The sequence below is a fragment of the Mus musculus genome, assembly GCF_000001635.26.
Source record: "Mus musculus strain C57BL/6J unplaced genomic contig, GRCm38.p6 C57BL/6J MSCHRUN_CTG13".
NCBI lineage: Eukaryota > Metazoa > Chordata > Mammalia > Rodentia > Muridae > Mus > Mus musculus.
Genome location: NT_166443.1, coordinates 8,020 through 22,974, shown reverse-complemented (window position 1 = coordinate 22,974; position 14,955 = coordinate 8,020). Strand labels below are relative to the sequence as shown.

The 14,955-nt window shown below is 38.7% G+C and overlaps 1 long non-coding RNA gene and 1 pseudogene across 1 annotated transcript; both read right to left on the bottom strand.

Moving 5' to 3' along the window:
• Window positions 1-1,382: 1,382 nt before the first annotated feature.
• On the bottom strand, window positions 1,383-4,894 carry LOC115489316. The gene is made up of 2 exons (XR_003953269.1): window positions 4,861-4,894; window positions 1,383-3,053 (listed from the first exon to the last, which is right to left on the bottom strand). It is a non-coding gene; the product is annotated as an uncharacterized LOC115489316 (long non-coding RNA).
• A 3,078-nt stretch (window positions 4,895-7,972) lies between these two features.
• On the bottom strand, window positions 7,973-14,251 carry LOC674011 (annotated as a pseudogene).
• Between the last annotated feature and the right edge of the window lie 704 nt (window positions 14,252-14,955).

Here is a 14,955-nt window from a genome sequence, read left to right as displayed (position 1 = left end):
CACGGGAGCAGGTCAGGGTTGCTCTAGGTAAAAGCCTGTGAGCCTAAGAGCTAATCCTGTACATGGCTCCTTTACCTACACACTGGGGATTTGACCTCTATCTCCACTCTCATTAATATGGGTGGCCTATTTGCTCTTATTAAAAGGAAAGGGGGAGATGTTGGGAGCCGCCCCCACATTCGCCGTCACAAGATGGCGTTGACATCCTGTGTTCTAAGTGGTAAACAAATAATCTGCGCATGAGCCAAGGGTATTTTATGACTACTTGTACTCTGCTTTTCCCGTGAACGTCAGCTCGGCCATGGGCTGCAGCCAATCAGGGAGTGATGCATCCTAAGTGAAGGGTAACTCTCTTAAAGAGGGAAGGGGTTTCGGTTTCATTATTGAGGGGCTTTCGTTTTTGGGGCTGGGCGCTGGGCGCTTGCTCTCCTGGCTCCCAAAGATGTAAGCAATAAAGTTTTGCCGCAGAAGATTTTGGTCTGTGGTGTTCTTCCTGGCCGGTCGTGAGAACGCGTCTAATAACATAAATAAATAAAACATCCAATAAAAAATGGAAAAATCACTTTAGACAACAGAGTCACAATTTGAAGTAAAATTTACGTAGGGAGCAAGAATGTTTGTGTCTCATTCTCTATTAGAGTAGAAACCAGAGACACAGTCTTCAGAGAAGCTGTACCATCAAATCACCAGTAGAAAGCCAAGTGCTAGAGCCTCCCCCACCCACCCTCTTCTAACTAAATAAGCAGCCATCCCGAGAATCACAAAAACCCTGCAGGAGTTGGCCTGAGCACAAACTCAGTGGATACAAATGTACTCAAAGAAAATCTGCAGAATGCTGGTAGAGAGACCAGTCTGAGTCTTGGTAAGCTGAGAAAATTCAGTTGCAAAGGGAAATACAAACATGAGAATTGCCCTCCTAGAGTCTAGGACTTTGAGCCATGTGAATAGACGCAGTACACACTGAAGATAGTCCCTGATACGTAGAATGTTATACTCAGGGAGCACCCATGCTAAAGTCTGGGAAACACCTATGATAGGGCTGATTTCTGTACAGAAATTAACTCAACGTGGAAAAAAAAAGAAGGTACTGTGCATGCAGACCATTCTAGCCTGACCTGTTCGAACTCACAAAGAAACAGCACATTCTATTCTGGTTTGAACTCTTAAGAGCCAAGCAGCTGTTCTACTGCAGAGCTAGCTCCAAAGGGCAACTCAGGGACACCAGAACTTATCCAAGCCAGGAAAAGAATATTCATTTATGTTAAGATATGTTTACTTCACCCCATTTTTATGGCTATTTTTTATCTTCACCTTTGTATTGCTATTTCTCAGTTGTTTTAGTTTTGACTTTGCTTGATTAAGTTTTGTAAGTATTCTTTTTCTGTGTGTACTCTAGTGTGTTCTATTATTTCTTTTACATTTACCAAAGGAATTTTATTCTCATTTGTACTTCTCTTCTCTTCTTTGCAAACTTCCCTCACAATTTTACTTCTTATTTATACATTCCATTATGTTTAATATTTTATACTTTTTATTATTTCCTTTATGTTTGAGATAATAATACAATTATAACATTTCTCCTTCCCTTCCCCAAACCCTGTAATAAACTGCTCCTTGCTTTATTTCAAACACATAGCCAACTTTTTCATTGTGTTACATGGATTTATGTACATGTATATGTTCCTAAATGTAATTTTCCCAATCTGTATACTGTTATTTGTATGTTTTCTTTCTGGGCTAACCATTTGATAACCAATTAGGAGGCTCCTCCCTGGGGAGGACTACTTGTCCCAGATCAAAAATATGATATATGTACATAATCTTTAGATGCATATAAATCAGAAAATGGCCTAGTCGGCCATCAGTGGAAAGAGAGGCCCATTGGTCGTACGAACTTTATCTGCCTCAGTACAGGGGAAGGACAGGGCCAAGAAATGGGAGTGGAGTGGGTGGGTGGGTGAGTGTATGGGAGACTTTTGGGATAGCATTGGAAATGTAAATGAAATAAATACCTAAAAAATTTATTGTAATTAACAAAATACTTAGTCATTATGGACCACCTGCATTTTCTTGGAAATATTTACATTTCAGTAGTATATAAAATTTTATAAAGTTCTATAGTATGTGCCTAAAATTAAAAAAAAAGAAAGAAAGAAAATGCTGTCTTTCTTCCACTGGATGGTTTTAGCTCCCTTGTCAAAGATCAAGTGACCATAGGTGTGTGGGTTCATTTCTGGGTCTTCAATTCTATTCCATTGGTCTACCTGTCTGTCTCTATACCAGTACCATGCAGTTTTTATCACAATTGCTCTGTAGTACAGCTTTAGGTCAGGCATGGTGATTCCACCAGAGGTTCTTTTATCCTTGAGAAGAGTTTTTGTTATTCCAGATGAAATTGCAGACTGCAGTTTCTAATTCAAGGGGAGGAGTGGGTTGCCTCACTGCCTGACGCATACAGGGACTGGATGGACAGACAGACAGATGCTGGGGCCCACAGGTACAACAGGATCAGGGGGCACGGATCTGAGCTGCCAGACCGGGGACGCCACCAATGCAGCCACACCACTCGCCTGGAACCCCGGGGGGGACTCAGGTCCCAGATTCGTCCCCATGAGACAGAGAAGGAAGGAGGTGAGGGCAGGGAGGGACAGAGAAGGCTGTGTTGGAAGGAAAGAAGGAATCTGGGAGAGAGACAGACAGATCCAGGGGCAGTGAGACACAGGGAAGCTTGAACATGGACTCAGTCCCCAGTGGGAAGGAAGAAGGAAGCCAGGGGCACAGACAGATGCCGAGACCCAAGCTTCCCATTCGCGGTAAAGGCCAGGCAGGCCAGGCAGGCCAGGTCCGGTTTGGAAGAAGGAGAACTGGGACAGACAGACAGACCGGGGAGGCAGCAGGACTCACAGCCGGGATGATGCCTCTCAGTCTGCCTCGGGCTTGGTCCCTCGTGAGAAAGGAGAAGGAAGAAGAAGAGAGAACCAGGACCAGGGGGCTGCGGGACTCATGGAAGCCGGGATGGGTCTCTCGATGGCGGACGCCGAAGCCAGACAGCCCTGGGGGAAAGGGAGGAGGAGAGAGAGACTTAGAGACAGAGAGCGCCCCTGTCCCTGCACTTCTACAGGCACAACAGGAGCAGGGGGCACAGATCTGATTTGCTGCCCGCCCGGGGACTCAACCATTCTGGCCACACTGCTCTCCTGGAACTCTGGCCTGGGCTCAGGGCCCAGATTTGTCTGCTTGAACCAGAGAACTAGGGTTGCAGTTGCATTTTTTGCCACTGGATGGCTCTAGTGATCGGTCTAGGCCCTATACACACTACATCTCCCATGAGCACCTGGTCCAAAATGGAAGCACTTCCTGTTGGCTTGCAGATACACAATGTGGCCACCAGGTGGCGGTAGAGAGCAGACCTAGGCCAGACACAAACTACATGTACCATGAGCACCCGGGGCTCACTTCCTGTCCAAAATGGAGGCACTTCCTGTCCGGCTTGCAGTTGCACATCATATCCCCCGGGTGGCGATGGTGAATGCCTGTAGTCCACACACAAACTATGTCTCCCAGGAGCACCCAGGACGCACTTCCTGTCTGGCTCCTGCTGGGAGCTGTAGTTCCCACGTGGGTAAAGCACCCACCTATCTATATCCGGGTACAATCTCCCAGGATCTGACCGATTACAACACGACTCAGTCACCAGTTCGAAGTCGCCCAACAGCCTGCCAGGCCGGCTTCCCCGGCCTGGACACTGCGGGCAGATCTGAGCCCTTGGATGACGACTGGAGCAGAGATTACAAAACTAAAATCTCTAAACCCTAAAAAAATACCTAAAATTCTAAAAAAACGAAAATTCTAAAAAAAACCCACAAAACCTCTAGAACACTAGAAAAAGAAAACCCTAAAAAAGAAATCATAAGGCCCCAAATCCCCCCAAAAACCTAAAACCCTTGAAAAGTCTTAAAAAAAAACTAGAAAAATGAAGAAGAAGAAAAAAAAAAAAAACCAAAACCCTGAAACTCTAAAAAAAAAAAAAAAAAACCTTGTAAATTGGGGAGTTATTTATTTATATATGTGCAGAGACACTATAAGTGAGAGAGATTAATGTTGTAATATTATAATATTAATCTTTAAAAACTGCAAAATTAGAAATAATATGTACTCAGTTGCATCCTTGTCTGACAGTAGGGACACTGAACTCTTGAGACTTTTTAATAAGTAACAGTAACCCTATCGCTGAATGTAGAAAGGTCTGTTCGAATTTTTCTTTGTCTTTTTCTTGTTTATTTTCATTTCAAATACTATCCACCTTCTAGATTCCCCTCTGAACACTCCCATTCCACCCACTCATCCATGAAGGTGGCCCGCCACACATCCACCCACTCCACTTTTTTAATTAGAAAACCCTACATCCTGATTCTATTGGCTTTAGGGTCGGTCATCTACTTTTTCATTCACAAATTTCCATCTCTGTGAGACCTACACTTTAGTGAAGATGACATTGATAAATTACCATGTCAGGAAAAACCAACAACAATCAAGCAAGAGTGGTCAAACAGAATGTATGTGTTCAGCAATCGTACCTTATTCATTAGGTATCATCCACACTGTAACAAGTGTAAGAAATGTTCCAAAAGGCCCAAGAAGCAGCTGAAAGAGTCAGATGCAGATATTGGCGCCCACCCAATGGACTGAAGCAGCTGGTTCCTGTTGTTGAATTAGGGAAGCTGAAAGATGCTGAAGAGGAGGGTAGCCCAGTAGGAGGACCAGCAGTCTCAATTAATCTGGACCCCCTAGATGTCTGAAACAGTGAACCACCAAACAGGCAGCCAACACCAGCTGACATGAGGCCCCCAACAAACATACCGTAGAGAACTGCTGCGTCTGTGTCCAAGCTGAGATGATTCACCTAACTCTCAAGAGAATGGAGGCCCCAGGGAGTTTAAAGTTCACGATGGGTGGAGGTGAGGGGTGGGGACACCTTTGTGGAGACAGCTAGGTGAGAGGAGGTATGAGATGTGGATCGACTGGACGTTGTAAACGGTGTGGAATAAAATCTGGAATGTAAAACAGTTCAATAAATACAAAGAAAGATAAAAGAGAAACAATGTTGCAATTGCAATGATTCGTGGAATATTTGCAGAGAGTGATGTTGTGCCTCCAGGCTTTTATTTTCTTTTTTCTATAAAAATGTAGCCATGGAAAACAAGCATTAGTTAAGATTTTTAAGGAGCTGGGAATTATGTATCAACTGTACAGAGAATTTTTTGCCCATGCTAAATATCTGAGTTCTGCTCCTCTACCCATGTCAGCTTTTTCACACCTGTCTGTGTGTCGAACTCCAGGGTCACTGGATGCCTCTTTCGTGCAGATTCATTGTATACACATACAAGCACTTACGTACCTACTTCATGCATGCATGCACATGCACACACACACACACACACACACACACACTTAAGTAAAATACTAAAATATTTTTGTTAATATTTTCTGTATTAATTCTTCCAAGTTGCTGTGGACCTGTCACTCTGGTCACTCTCACTCGACCCCACCCATCAGTTGTTAGAGCCTGGCCTCCCCTTTCACTCTCTACCCGCCCCACCCTGCACCAGCCACAACCCTGTCCATGGCCCTGAGATTAGTGCTCACATTTTTATTAGATATTTTAATTATTTACAATTCAAGTGCTATCCCAAAAGTCCCCTATACACTCCCCGTACCCTGCTTTCCAACCCACCAACTCCTGCTTCCTGGCCCTGGCATTCTCCTGTATTGGGGCATTTGATCTTCACAAGACCAAGTGCCTGTCCTTTCTTTGATGGCTGACAAGGCCATTCTCTGCTACATTTGCAGCTAGAGACACACGCTCTGGGGGTACTGGTTAGTTCATATTGCTGTTCCTCTTATAGGGTTTCAGACCCCTTCAGCTCCTTGGGTACTTTCTCTAGTTCCTTCATTAGGGGCCATGTGCTCCATCCAATAGATGACTCTGAGTATCCACTTCTGTATTTGCCAGGCACTGGCATAGCCTCACAAGAGTCAGCTATTTCAGGGTCCCTTCTGCAAAATCTTGTTGGCATATGCAGTTGTGTCTGTGTGTTGATGGGTTGATTATTGGGATGGATCCCTGGAATGGGGCAGTCTCTGCATGGTCCTTCCTTCCATCTCTTCTCCAAGCTTTGTCTCTGTAACTATTTCATGGGTATTGTGTTCCCCATTCTAAGGAGGGATGAAGTATCGACACTTTGGTATTCCTCCTTCTTGAGAAACTTAGAATACCCAAGATACAATTAGTGTGTGTGCATTTTTAGACTTCACCAGCAGAAGCTGTTTTGGTGCTTAATCAGTGAGTGTGACCCCATGACTCCAAGTGACCCCGCCTGACCCTCAGTCCTCTTTTGGGTCATATTCACCTGTGAGGCAGTAACCACTGATATCCAGGAATCCCCGGGTCTCCCCTCCCCTGCAGTAACCCTGTGGAATCACATACAGTCCACTCTTGGCCCCACACTCTCAAAAATGGCCTGGCTAAGGGTATTTGTATTTGATCTTATCTCTTACAGAAGCAAAGCTCTCTGATGGTGGCTGATCAAGATGCTGATTTTATGTATAGCAGAATGTCATCAAGAGTGATTTTACTGCTGTGTAACCTTAACAGAACATAAATATATGCAATTTTACAGTGTCTACAATTTCCATTTCAACATATATTTGTATATGCAAACATATTACCCATTCAGTAAGGATAATGGAATAAGAGTCCATGTGCATTTTAAGAGGGCAGGGAGGGATACAAAAGGTGTTCTGAAGACAGGAAGTAAAAACAAATGGCAACTAAATGACAGTGTCAAAATAAACAACCAAATAATATTTTAAACATAGAGCAGAAAACAGTACTTTGAGAGAAAAATGAAACTGACCATCATCACCCTGATATAAAGAAATAATAATGTGTATGTGTTTATATGTGCATGTTTTTGTGTGTAACATTAAACTGAAATAAACTTTATTACTCATATTATGATAAAATGTATCATGAGACCCTTCATCTAGAGTGATTTATATGTTTATCAAGTTCACTGATCTAAATTTGGTGAAGGTCTTGTGCGGGACATTTCCATTAGTGAATTACTCACTTAATGAACTACAGCTAATTCATAATGAAATTGTGTCATTTCACAAAAATTCAGAGTCTTATATTGCAGGCACAATCAGAAACTCATCGTCCTTTGAATAAAATGAACTTTCCTTTAATGTGTTATCTGATATTCTTAACGTCTACCTAGTATATTTTAAAGCTATTCCAAAGTTCAACGCTTCTGCACTGTCATATGCATAGAGTCACAGTGCTGCAGTGTCATATGCATAGCTTCACACTCCGCTAACATTCACTCTTGTGTCTCTTTTCAAATCAGTGCCTTTTATCACATCAGGAATCTATGATCTCCCAAATCCCAACATAGGCAATTTACCATTTAGGTGATTTCTTAGATTTTTTTTTATTTTTTTGCTGGAAAAAACCCCATGTCCAAAAGAAAATTTGGTGAAAGTGTTTATTTATTTATATACCTTTGTCATAGTACATTGAATGAAGTCAAGACATGAAATTAGATGTAAGAATTCCAAGAAAGCAAGCGGGATAATGTTGATTACTGGCTTCGTGTCCATGTTGTATGCAGTACCCTAACTTATAAATCAAGGACAGTGTGCTCATAGGTGGCACTGTTCACAGTCAGTAGGGTAACCTCATATTAATCATTAATGAAGCACATGGCTTAAACACAAAACCACAAATCAAAATGATGGTAGCCATTCCTCAATTGGGATTCCCAGTTCTCAGCATATTCATGTTTGCTGTCCTGTTTGTAAGCACACATCTGTATGTTACTTAATTTTTTATACGATGAAGTACTACTTTTGTTAAGATGAAGAGTATAAGTTGAATATCCTCTAACATTTTCATACCAGGAAAGTTTCAATAAAGCAATTTACCTTTATGTTTCTTTATAAAATTTGAATCTGGTCTAATTAAGATAACATAACACTTTGGGACAAAGATACACATTAGCAACCCTGCACTAGAAGCCAAGATGGAGAAAACCTCCACAACCACCATGACCCTCCCCCTGGTGCTGTGGTAGACAGGGAAGGAAGGTGATCCAGACACTGCAGAACACCAGCATGCTGAAAGTTAGGAACTTGGCTTCATTGAATGCTGTCAGGAAGGTTCCTAGCCAAGAAAGCCAAAGTGAAGCTCCCCAGAGCCAAGGAGCCCAAGTATCCCAGGACGACGTGGAAGGCAATGACTGAGCCTTTATTGCAAAGAATGACAATCTTCCCATGCTCAGATTGTATATCTCTGTCAATAAAGGGAGGCGATGTGACCAACCAGATTCCACAGAGAACAAGTTGGATCAGGGTACAAATGGGAATGACCAACTTAGGTGCCCCTGTCATCATCATCCCTCTCATCCTTCTTCCTGGAGTAGTGAGCTTGAAAGCCATGACCACAGTTATTGTTTTGGCCAACACTGCAGAAACAGCCACAGTGAACAATAGTCCAAATGTGGTCTGCTGCAAGATGCAGGTGACCTGGTCGGGATGTCCAATGAAGAGCAGGGAGCAGAGAAAGCAGAAGACGAGAGAGATGAGCAGGATGTAGCTGAGAATGCGGTTATTGGCCTTCACAATGGGAGTATCCTTGTACTTCACAAATGTGACAAGGACTAGAATTGTGACGGCCGAGAAGGACAGTGCCATGCAGCCTAGAGCCATCCCCAATGGATCTTCATAAGCCAGAAATGATACAGCTCTTGAGAGGCAGTGGGTTTGCTCTATGTTGGCATACTTATCATCTGGACACCTCACACACTGTTCCATATCTGCTGGCAAATGATAATAAACCCTTATAATATATAATTACATAGGTAACAATTTTATATTTGTATTATTCATAGGAAATATCAATACATTTTTCAGTGTTGAGCATCTATTCCATTCCTATTTGCTGTAGAACCACTAACTTAAGGTTGTTCTGTATTAACCCTTGTTTGCCATCAAACAAAACCCCAACATAGGAAGTAGAACAGAAAAAAAACTTATTAAATAAAAATAAAAATATGGTGATTAATAGTAACAATCTTAGATTATTTAATTCATCCAAACATAAATCCACTATTCACAGACAAGTGGAGTGTGCAGACATCAGTACTGGTGTCATTTGATGAAATGGATCATGTGCTTTGTTTGATCTGTGGTTTGTGCCTTTGTCTGTATCTGCACATAGGAACCAGAACATACTATTCCTCGTTCAAACGCTATTTGCATAAAGGAATATTTTCATTCTTGTGCTGTACACCTCAAAGACCTATGCAAGTCCCTCTCATTGTTTTATAATCTCTATCTCCCCAAATACGCATTTCAAGCTACATGGCATGAAGTTCATGGATGTTAATATTACTCCCTCTATTCTTAGCTAAGCACTAGTCCATCTCTTGTTGCATTATTGAAACCTGCACTCTTGTTCTAATTCTTTGACAGGAAATACTTAATCGTTTGTCCATTAAACCTATTAAAATATATTTCATTAAACAACAACTGTTACCCTGAGTATCTGATCTTTTTCACAGAGTAAGCTTGGTGATGGAGGGAAAGATTGAGGCCACATCCATGGACAACAAATCAAAGAAAAATAAATATATGCATAGATTACATCTAAAATGTTTCTTTAAAAAATTGTTGTACAGTTAGCACACCCTAAACACTTTCTTTGTAATATAAAATCAATAACCTTCATATTGTGAGAGAAATGCCTTGACTGAAGAAGATATTGGAAGTTATTTGCTGAGTCCAGAAGAAGTTGACATTATATAACTGATTACGTTCTGAATCATGGAGAGATTAGGTCTTCAGTTAGCATCTAGGCCATTTCATGTTTCTAGTTTGGAAACAGAAGGTATTCAAATTCAGCAATTTTTCTTCTGCATGCAAGCATGTACCTGTTTCGTTGGAAATCTCATTTTCTGGGCACTGAACACAATCAAAGCAGCAGTCTGCTGTTTCTTTTTGATAAATTTTCCTGAATCCAGCAGTACACATCACACTACACACGGAGGAGGGAACCTGAGGCAGTGCATAAATATTATATAATATGCATGTGAGTGTGTGTATTTCATGTATTTGTCATATGAATAATGACCCACAGATTGATATATGGGGCACTAACAGAAATGGCTATACATATTCCTCTGACAACCAGTATCACTTAACAGTATCAGGCACATTTTTATTTGTATTACCCTGCAACACACTGAATGTCATACAAAAATTACTATATCATGTAATATTTTATATGTAACATTCAAGTTGTAGCAATTCAAAAATTTTCCTTCCTCAACTGATCAATCCAAAAAGAATGTTTAGGTGGCACAAGTTTTTCTCTCATAATTTATAAATTACAAAAAAGAATACTGTGGTGTATGGAGGGAGAAGGAAGGGTAAATCAAGAAAAAGTAGTTTTATGACTACGAACAAAATATTTTATATAAGACTCCCATAAAATTAATGAAGTATTCCTAAGTGTAAAAGAAAACCTTGAACACACTATTCCTTTCTCTCTTTCCTCTGCATCTATGAGGGGGCTCCCCACCCACCCACTCCTGCCTCACCACTCTAGCAGCCCCTGTTTTGGGGCATCAAGCCTTCATAGGACAAAGGGATTCCCCTCCCACTGATGCCAGATAAGGCAATCCTCCACGGAGTAGGGGAAATCATGAACGAAGATAACATTTGAAATGTAAATAAATAAATAAAAACAATACAAAATATATAAATTAAAAAGAGTAAACCTTGAATCTGGAGAAACATTTATGTTAATGAATGCATGTTATACTTAATTAGGCTATAAATATGTTTGCACAGAATTAAAAAAAATTCCCATGGGTAATATATTTAACTTTTTTACATTAATCATATGTACATATACATTATACTATAAATCCATTATATGTATATATATTCCTGTATTGTAGGTAATAGGCATTTGGGTACTATTGAACATGGAATTCAGAGGCCATTGATCCATCGATGACCAGAATTACATGAAGTTGAGCATTATCAAATTTTGATGATTGTAACTAAGGATGGTCTTTTGCAAGAGTAGCAATTGGTCTTAGCCACGGAGTCTCATATTTTAAAATCTACATATCCTGAAAAAATAAAAATTATGGTATACCCACTGATGTTCCTCCCATGGCCCATTCCAAATCATCAGATATATGAAGTTGTTGACTCTTTGGAAAACAAGGTATATAGCTTCCTATTTTTACTTTTAATCCAAGGCCTTGTGGAAAATTCCAAATGATGAAAATATCATACTCTGTACACTGATTTTCCCTATGCTTCATATTCACCAGTTCTCCAATAGGGTTTGTAAATACCCTGGTTTTCATCAAGGAAGACATCTAGAAGAGATTCATGCTTACAATATCAATAAAGCATATCAATAAAGGTAATACAAAATTGAGAATTCCCCAAATTCTTAATGACTTTCAGAAAAGACTGCTGTATTGACATAAACATGTGTAGAAAAATACAGTATACCTCATTGATAACTGAAAATTTATATACTTCATATTAATGATAGATGATAAAATGTGCTAGAAAAAATGATTACTAGATAATAAGTAAGAGAGTTGCATGAATATGAGCGTGTGTTTGTCTGTCTATGTGAGTGTCTGTGTGAAGATTCTTGTCAAAAATACTTTTTAAAAAAATGGAACAGTATATGAGAGCCTGAAGGGGAAGTCTGAATATCTGGAAATTGTGAAAATAAATAAATTACTTTCATGTACATACAGTATACTCATAAAATAAACATAAACGTAGTAAAATGTGCAGTCTTAGTCATTTATGTTTTTGTATGTTGTAAATTTAAATGCCTAAATACTAACCACAGCACATGTATCAATTTCTGAGAAACTATTCTTCAACAAAACATTCTAGTCTAAGTCATCACTTAAGGCTCTTATGATAAAAGTCTTGGCTCCTATTCTAAATTTTGAACTCATTTGGTGAAATGTGAGACACTTTTTCACAAAACTCACTGATATTCGTAAAAATGTATGGTCTCTTATTAAATATTATCTTTGTGCATGATATTCATCCATGCAAAAGATTCATTGGGGAGTTGAAAGAATAATCTCTAACAAATGTACAGTTGTTCCTCTGGGTCCATTTAAAAAATCACATTGATATATCTAAGCATAATGAAACGTAAGAAACTTTACCTGCTGACAAGCAGTGAAATATCTTTTGTGTTCTGCCGTTTTCTGAGACTCTACTTGTTGAAGAATATGCTCATGGGTAGGTGTGGGCCGCAACATAAACAGCATTGTACAAATTGTAACCTTCATCACTCATCGCCATATCATAGTTGTGCAGTGCTGTCCATTCCAAGGTGTTGTTGAATGTAAAATGACCCATTTTACTGCTATTCTTAGAGATTGAACAATTAAAATAATTCCACTCCACTATAGTATGAGAAATATCTACTGGGTATTTGGCAGTGTTCACTGTTTGCATAAAATTCCTAAATTTAGGAATCTCAGCTTTGTGGTGTGCAAAAGTGATAGTCCCATGGAAGAGATTAAGGGTGAAGTCTTTTTTATTTAAGATGACATCCCATTGTGAGGTTGTGATCCAGATTCTCTGAGCACCTAAATCTTCCCATCTTCTAAAGCTTACTTCTAGAGTAGAGTTCATTTCACCATAAATGATAACAACCTTTGCTGAAGATGTCATAATGTGTTTATCATATATTGTAGCCCTTGTCATGTATATCTGCATGTTTTCTGGGATCATATTAACAAAAGCTAAACAGATCCCATGCCTTTGGCTTTCTTCTCTTAAATCTGAGAGAAACTGAATACCCTGATCATCATCTGAGATGACCAGTCCTATGGGCACTATGATATGATATATTTTGTATTCATGAAAATAAATAAAGATCGTTTTTATCTCGGAATGCCATCCTTCAACTAAATTACAGTCCTATGGGTGAAGACTCCTATAAAATAACCTTGGAGATGTAATTCCACAGATATATAAAAGAGCATGACTTCCACTACAAATGAAATACCTAACAGATTCTCCTTATAATTTTTATTATTCAAATGCAATTTATAATCAAACATCTTAATATTATTTAATATTTTGAGAATCAAATAATATATCTAAATTTTGTTCAGCTTTTTTATTCCTATCCTTTTATGCCCTGAAATATCATTAATGCATATTTAATAGTATCGATAATTGAGGATACTATGTCTAATGTTCACTACTAAATTATTACAAAAGATACAAAATACTCTTTGGGAATTAAGCATATTAAAGGAGTATAAAATTTTATACAATGAATCATTAAGAAATATATTCAAAACCCTTATTAGATACCACCTGACATAGTATGAGAGTATTCAAAACACATTATATAGCTGTGTGCCTTGTCTAACAGCTTAGGAGTGAAGTTATTTTATCAGTAAGAATATTTTACATATTTCCAAATACCAAAACTCTTTGAATCTAAATATTAAGAAAATGCTAATCTCACTCACAGGAAGAAAGTTATAATATTTCAGAACATGTTTTGTATTTCTTTTCTATGTTTGTAGATCATGATTTTAATACTTACAACTCTTATACAATCAGACTAATTATTTTAAGACATATTTTATTTAATTTTCTTTATCTATTTCAAGATATACACAATGATACAGTATACCATATGACCAGAATATTATCCTCTAGGGTCATGTCACCTTTTAGTGTGTTCTTACTATTTCTATTTTGTAAACATTTTATGAGATTTTTTTAAAATACCTCAGTCTCCTAATACTTTGAGGTCCTTTAAGTGATGTCTGAGCACAGAGATCTTCTCTGCCTCAGCACAGTTGGCAGTTCATCTGTTGTTATTCAATATTACCCTCTCATCAGGAATAAAGACACCAAAACATGGTCTTTTGCTAAAATTTATATTTTTTAATTAAGATTTCAGCACAAAGGTTTTTTTTAATCCAGAAAAGTATATTGACACAGTTCATATATTTGCAATTTTAAAACTTATTATGGCTTAAGCAATTATCATCAATGAGAATTTCCACAATTTTTTGCAATGAGGTGTGGGAAAATTCAGAATACATCAGAAATGAAATTCCAACTCACCTAACACAGAATGATAATAATGTGAAGCAACCATCACTATAAGAGCATACAGTGCACTGTGGCTACCAATTGAAAAATGTATTCCTTTATTCCCAAAGACATGAAAATTTAATAAGAGATGGGATGAGAGCCAAAGATAGAAAAGCGCAAGAAACCTTGGTTTATGAAAGAAAGAAGTCGCAGGTACATTGATTAGCGAAAAGTTTCAACACTCTTTTCCTCACGATCTGCAGCCACAAATGATAACATCTCACTCTTTGGATCTCAGACCTAAAAGCCACATTGACAACAGGTTCTTTTCCACAAGAAGTACAATGATTCTCTGAGATTTATCTTTTCAGACCTCAGATGAAGAGACTAAAGGCCAGAATTTTCCCTATGTATCCAGGGCACATGACATAGGATGAGTGGAAAGGAATTGTGAATATATATTAACTACTAAATCATGTTAAATTTATTGAGTGGTTAATAGAAATGTTGACCATCTATCTGATAGTGATAATAAGCCTAATCTGTGCCTGAGCATTTGTGTAATTGGACAAAAGATTATTCTGGTAACAGAATATGAGACTAGCATTCTTTTTCCACATTCAGTAGCAAATCCAGAATTGCAGGATGAGGCTCATTTAAAGACTATTTTAAAGTAAAGTATATGTATATTCACAAGTATATAAGTAATGTTATACATATAACCAGGTATAGTAGACCAACACATACACAAATATTTACCATGAAACA